Genomic DNA, 6,971 nt, shown 5'->3' with positions numbered 1-6,971 from the left:
AGCCTCGGGATCCCCCGCGAAGAGCTGGACGAAGTGGCTGGGGAGAGGAAAGTCTGGGTTTCCCTGCTTAGGCTGCTGCCCCCGCGACCCGACCTCAGATTATATATATATATATATATATAAATACAAAAATACAAATTCTATATATATTTTAAATTTATTTTATATTTAATAAAAAAAATTACAACAAAAATCCCCCATATATTTGTGAAAATAGAGGACTGTCCCTGGTGTCGTTTCGTAGGTGGACCTCCCCACTAATACATTTCCTTCACACAGAAATGGGTTAAACAATATTTAAGATCAACATTTCAATATTACATATATTATACATCACATTATATCATGTCATTCATCGCTTCAGTGATGGGGGGCGATCCGCTTCGGTCTCCTCCTCTGCCATCCATTATTCAACTTGCAACCAAACAGTGGAGGCTGAGTGCTCAGTGACGTCACCCGGCAGGAGGAAGAGGAGGAGGAGGAAGAGGAGGCCAGTGACAGTGTTGGATGTGACCGGCGAGAGGGCAGCAGACGCCGGGGAGGCGAGCTTGTTTTTTCCGCTGGAATACTCGGACTCGGACGGGTTTCACTGGAGGTAAAAAAAAACAAAAAAACAAAAAAAACAACGTTTACTCAGTCGTTTAACAATTTTATATCTTGTTGTGATAATATATATTTTTTAATCTTGTGTTTTGAATCTTTTATCTTGGGTTTTGTCCGCCGGACGTTGGAAAAGTGCTGCTCACTTTGTTACCGAATAGCTCCAGTCTTTTCCAACTTTGTTGCGCAAGTCCTCGCAAGGTGGACTCGGCTGTCGACCTTCGTCGAAAAACATAGTTTTAAAATAAGGAAATTGTATTTAAAACCTTAATGTGTACTTTGCGAGTAAGTGTGAACGTTCGTAAACACGCACGGAATCATGTGGATGTCAACGATACAGCCCCATGTCTCCTGTCTATCGTCTTTGTATCGGCATCTTGAAAGATGATATTCATGTATTTTAATTTGAAAATATCTCTATACATGCTGGCAAGTGTAACGAAGCGAGGTCATCTCATTTTCACCTCTCTAAACCTCCTCTTCATCGACTATATCAGGGGTCGGCAACCCAAAATGTTGAAAAAGCCATATTGGACCCAAAAAAAAAAAAAAAAAAATCTGTCTGGAGCCACAAAACTGAAATGAGATTTCTGCGATGAGGTGGCGACTTGTCCAGGGTGTACACCGCCTTCCGCCCGATTGTAGCTGAGATAGGCACCAGGGAATAAGCGGTAGGAAATGGATGGATGGATAGAAATTAGATTTTCTTATTTAAACGGGGATAGCAGGTCCATTCCATGTGTCATACTTGATCATTTCGCGATATTGCCATATTTTTGCTGAAAGGATTTAGTAGAGAACATCGATGTTAAAGTTCTCAACTTTTGGTCGCTAATAAAAAAGCCTTGCCTGTACCAGAAGTAGCAGACGATGTGCGCGTGACGTCACGGGTTGTGGAACTCCTCACATCTGAACATTTTTTACAATCATGGCCACCAGCAGCAAGAGCGATTCGGACCGAGAAAGTGACGATTTCCCCATTAATTTGAGCGAGGGTGAAAGATTCGTGGATGAGGAAAGTTAGAGTGAAGGATTACAAAAACAAAAAAAAAAGACAAGGGCAGTGGTAGCGATTCAGATGTTACTAGACACATTTACTAGGATAATTCTGGAAAATCCCTTATCTGCTTATTGTGTTACTAGTGTTTTAGTGAGATTATATGGTTGTACCTGTACAACCTGAAAGTCGGAGGAGTGTGGTGACCGCCAGTGTCTCAGAGGAAAGCCACGTTTCTCGACGAGGCAAAGACAGCCGATGTTTCTTCCACGGTGGAAGCATCCGACGGTCTGGGGCGGCCGGTGGGAGAAGGCAAGAGAGTCCGCAGCTGCCTTTTTGACAGGTGCAGGAGGAACGACGCAAGCTCTCCGCTCATGTCAACGGTAAGAGCCGACTTATTACCACCATTTCCTCACCGAAACCTGCCGGTTGACAGGTGGTAAGGAACCATGTTCGCTTGACCGCTCTGTTCCATAGTAATGCTTCGCCGTCATCTTTCGGGAATGTAAACAAGGAAACACCGGCTGTGTTTGGGTTGCTAAAGGCGGCTGCAATACACCGCTTCCCACCTACATCTTTCTTCTTTGACGTCTCCATTATTAATTTAACAAATTGCAAAAGATTCAGCAACGCAGATGTCCATAATACTGTGGAATTGTGTGATGAAAATAGACGACTTATAGCTGTGAACGATGCTGGACCAAAATGTCCTCTACAACGCGTGACGTCACACGCACGCGTCATCAACTTTTTAGCGTGATACTTCCGTGCGAAATTTAAAATTGCAATTTAGTTAACTAAACCGGCCGTATTGGCATGTGTTGCAATGTTAATATTTCATCATTGATATATAAACTATCAGACTGCGTGGTCGGTAGTAGTGGGTTTCAGTAGGCCTTTAAAAGCCGTGTTTCAGTGTTATAATGAAGGCAACACATGATGAAAGTGTCTATATTAGCTATGTTAGCCTACTATCAAAATGACTGACAAATCTTTTTGACAGAAATGTTGAAATATAATATATATTCTAACCATTTTTACAAAATTGGAAAACATTAGTAAAACAGAGGCTTCTTAGAGGATGAGATAATTTTTAGATATTACTGGTTTAGAATGACCAAAGGCCCAAGTTAAAGAAAATGGCGGGCTGTCTTCTTTGAATGGATTTATAACAATCTACGCAAGCTGTTAGACAAGCCTCCTCTCTTCCTGTTTTAAAATCTCTCTTAAAAACATACTTTTATTCCTTGGCTTTTAACACTGAGTGATATCCATCCTGCAATGGCGCCCCCATTATACACCTGCTGTGAACCTGTTTTTATGTTTTATTTATTTATTTTTTTATCATGTTCTGTTTGTGTTGTGTTGTTTGCTCGGTCCTCGTATTATCTTTCTACCTGCCCATTGTACAGCACTTTGGCTACCCCTGTGGTAAATTTTAAATGTGCTTTATAAATAAATTTGATTTTATTTGATAATGTTTGCTGTGGTCTGGAACAACATGGCACACAAACAACTATCAGACATGTAGCCAATATTACACACAGATAATATGTCATGAGAAATGCAGATATAAATTGAATAGACAGAGGACATAGGAAATTAAATGAGCTCAAATATACATACAAGTGTGAAGTGAAGTGAATTATATTTATATAGCGCTTTTCTCTAGTGACTCAAAGCGCTTTACATAGTGAAACCCAATATCTAAGTTACATTTAAACCAGTGTGGGTGGCACTGGGAGCAGGTGGGTAAAGTGTCTTGCCCAAAGACACAACGGCAGTGACTAAGATGACGGAAGCGGGGAATCGAACCTGCAACCCTCAAGTTGCTGGCACGGCCGCTCTACAAGCCGAGCTATGCCGCCCCCACAAGTGAGGCATAATGATGCAATATGTACATAAAGCTATCCTAAATAGCATGTTAGCATTGATTTGCTTGAAGTCATGCACTCCACACAAGTCGATAACATCAACAAAGCTCACATTTGTGCATTCACACACAGCATAAATAGTTTGGTGGACAAAATGAGACAAAGAAAGAGTGGTATAAAACAAGAAAATTGTACATGTCCATCCATCCATTTTCTACCGCTTATTCCCTTTTGGGGTCGCGGGGGGCGCTGGCGCCTATCTCAGCTACAATCGGGCGGAAGGCGGGGTACACCCTGGACAAGTCGCCACCTCATAAACAAACCAATAATTTTGTTTATAATGTTTGTTTATTACAAACAAGAATAAAGGTTATGGCTAGAAAAAAAAAAAGTTGGTCATTCCAACTATTTTCTCTGAAATACGCATTGACTATAAAGTGTGTTTGATTCGATTACTCGATTAATCGGACGTACTGAATGATGCATTACTCCATTATTTAATAATCGATAAGTGCAGCCCTGAAGTCGATAAAATACAAAGCAATAAGGTACGAAACAAGCCTGAGTTTTGCACAAAAAGTCAGTGTTTCAAAGTGTTTACATGCCTGTCCTCAGTGTCCCGCACAATCAGAAATGTGTCCTCTCGGTATATTCTTAAGGTACCCCAAAAAAATAAAAATAAAATATATCTATATGTATAAAAAAACACATACATATCAATGTAGAAATCACAGCCACAACACAACACATCCAGTTGTTGTAGCTATAGCCATGATGACAAGTTAGCACTCGGTTTGCTCTTTTTGTCCAACTAAAACAATACAGTAGGTAAGGCTATATTTTTGCCTCATACCTGTGAGAATCCTGCTTTTGACTAAACCATTAAAGACTAATACAGTATGCTCAAACAAACACCAGGTAGCATCTGTGAGCGGATAATACGTTCTTGTCAGTTCGGGGGTGCATTTTCATGCATTCTTCACTCACGCTTTAAGTGAGGGATGAGGCATGAACTAACCCTGACCCACTGTGACGGACTAAATGTTTGATGTGATTTACCCTCAATCCACTCAACACTTTGTTCTCCAAGTACATTGTTGTCGCCGCCTTTAAGTCCCACTGACTACCGTATTTCCCGGGCTATAGAACTCACTGGTATTTAAGCTGCACGTACCAAATTTTAGAAAAAAAACATCCATATACTAGCCGCACCAAATTATAAGCCACAGACACATACATTGTAAAATTAGACATATGTAATTGGTAATTAATTACCTTAATTGTTTCCAAAAAGGTGCCTGTAACACGGCAGTAAAACGGCTGATGAAACAAAACAGAAGTCATCGTCATGAACCCACTAGCTGCGAAGCTCGCTCTACAACCAACTAGACAGACTCAATAACTCCATGGTGATGTTTTGGTGAATTTACAAAACTGAAACATTAAAAAAAAAAAGAAGAATGCCATTATATAAGTTATTCGCTAATGCTAACGGCGCTGGCTTGATCACTTTGCGATAGCACGTACAAATATGCATGAAATCACTCCAACAGACATCACACATGGGACGGTTTTATACATTGTTTTAGTTCTATTGTATAACTTTGACATGTTGCTTGGAGTGATAAGTGTGGAATACTTTTGAGCAGAAACAGGAAGTACATTTTCAACTCGCAGAACCTGTAGCGAGCAAACTCGTCCTAAAGATCGCGCCATAGCACAAACAATAACACACCTTTTCCGTGTGTCTGTCAGTGCAATATGAAAACTATTGGTTGAATTAGGGCTGGGCGATATATCGATGTACTCAAAATATCGCGGTCTGTCTCTGTGCGATACAGAAAATGACTATATCGTGATATTCGAGTATATCTTCTCACACAGTTGCTTTTACACTGCATACGTTTCCCACTCTTTCTTGTCTCTGCTTCTCACAGAGACGTAAACAAGCGCACCTTCTTACATACGTCACGCATGCAAGTGAGAGGTAGCTACATGGGTAACATTAGCTGTGATGCTAACGGTGCGTTGCAAGTGGTAATACGAGAGAGCAAAGTTGCAAATCTGGTAACAAATGACAAACTAATTAATTCCTGAGAAAAACAGCACGGGGTGCATCGTCTGGCTGTGGTTTGGCTTGAAGCGGGAATATGTTGAACAATTATGCGGCAAAAGCGTTGCTACAAAAAGTAGCAGCACTGCTATTTGATTTCCTATTATGCAGATAATTCTTATTTGACAATTATTTAAACATCTTGTGTGACATCATGCACAAAAGTGCACTTTATTTGTTTTAAACTATAATTTAGTGTTGTTTTGATATGTCATCTTAGTGACATCATGCACAAAAGTGCACTCATAGCTTGTTTTAAAATGTCTCTGACAACCTTGCACTTTCTGTTTTGAAATGACATGAATGTTTGTGCCACTGCTTAATAACTGTTTAATAAATACAGTTTTGTTAAATTGACTTAGTTGTGATTTCCCTCTCTGCATGAAAGTTTAAACTGAGCATATATTAATGCAGTATGAAGAAAAATGTTTTAATGTAGACCCCTCAGAATCACCATACTGCTGTGATTATATGCATCAAGTGTTCAATCTAGGCTAAGGTAAAATATCGCGATATACATCGTGTATCGTGACATGGCCCAAAAATATCGAAATATTAATAAAAGGCCATATCGCCCAGCTCTCGGTTGAACACAACACATTATAACCGTTAACAAAGAAAAATACATTAATTAGTCCCACCGTTTTATAAGCCGCAGGGCTCAAAGGGTTGGAGAAAAAGAACGGCTTATATCATGACAATTTTAAATATATTCTTAAATGTCTGTCTACTTTTTGTAGCTGTGCGTATGAAAATAAAGAACCTAAAAAATTCATAGTAAATCCAATCCAATCCACTTTATTTGTATAGCACATTTAAACAACATACATGTTTCCAAATTGCTGCACAACAATATCAAAAACACTATTCAAATATCCTTAGCTCCACCAATGACCGAATAAAAAATAAAACCAACATAAAAAAATAAATAAATATGATTAAAAACGACTTTAAAGGGTAAATACAAATAAAACAATAAATAGAAAAAAACAACAAAACAACAACAACAAAAAACAAGTTAGCTGCTGCATACCATCTTCAACATGACTGACATGCACTTTCCTTCCATCATGTGTTGTCCACAATCTTCTGGCACACCCATCCATCCATTTTCTACAGTTTGTCCCTTTTGGGGTCACGGGGGTTGCTGAAGCCTATCCCAGCTGCATTCGGGCGGAAGGTCGCCACCTTATCGCAGTTTTCTGGCACACATTTTTTGAAATATGAGCCAGAATTCTCCCTCATTCTAGGTTCATGCAACACATGTAAACTGTTCAAATCTACGCACTGGTAAAATGCAGACGTAGGCACTCACTGGTGATTTACTCTACAGTACACGCAGAGGCCGTGTTTAATTTACTTCTTGTAGTAACTGTGGTCACCGTGG

General features: G+C 39.7%; 1 protein-coding gene across 5 annotated transcripts in view; it reads left to right on the top strand.

The window, feature by feature from the left end:
- Nucleotides 1-444: 444 nt before the first annotated feature.
- The window catches only part of LOC133564237 (PTB domain-containing engulfment adapter protein 1-like), a 200,492-nt gene continuing 193,965 nt past the window's right edge, over nt 445-6,971 (top strand). For 4 of the 5 annotated variants that reach the window (XM_061918406.1, XM_061918411.1, XM_061918403.1 and 1 more), the window contains exon 1: nt 445-595. The gene's annotated coding sequence lies outside the window, so the exon portion shown is untranslated. The remainder of the gene's footprint in view (nt 596-6,971) is intronic. The other variant, XM_061918410.1, reaches the window with a different exon arrangement.

The sequence above is a fragment of the Nerophis ophidion genome, linkage group LG13, assembly GCF_033978795.1.
Source record: "Nerophis ophidion isolate RoL-2023_Sa linkage group LG13, RoL_Noph_v1.0, whole genome shotgun sequence".
Classification (NCBI taxonomy): domain Eukaryota; kingdom Metazoa; phylum Chordata; class Actinopteri; order Syngnathiformes; family Syngnathidae; genus Nerophis; species Nerophis ophidion.
Note: the sequence above shows the minus strand (reverse complement) of the source record. Positions and strands in the feature narration are given on the sequence as shown.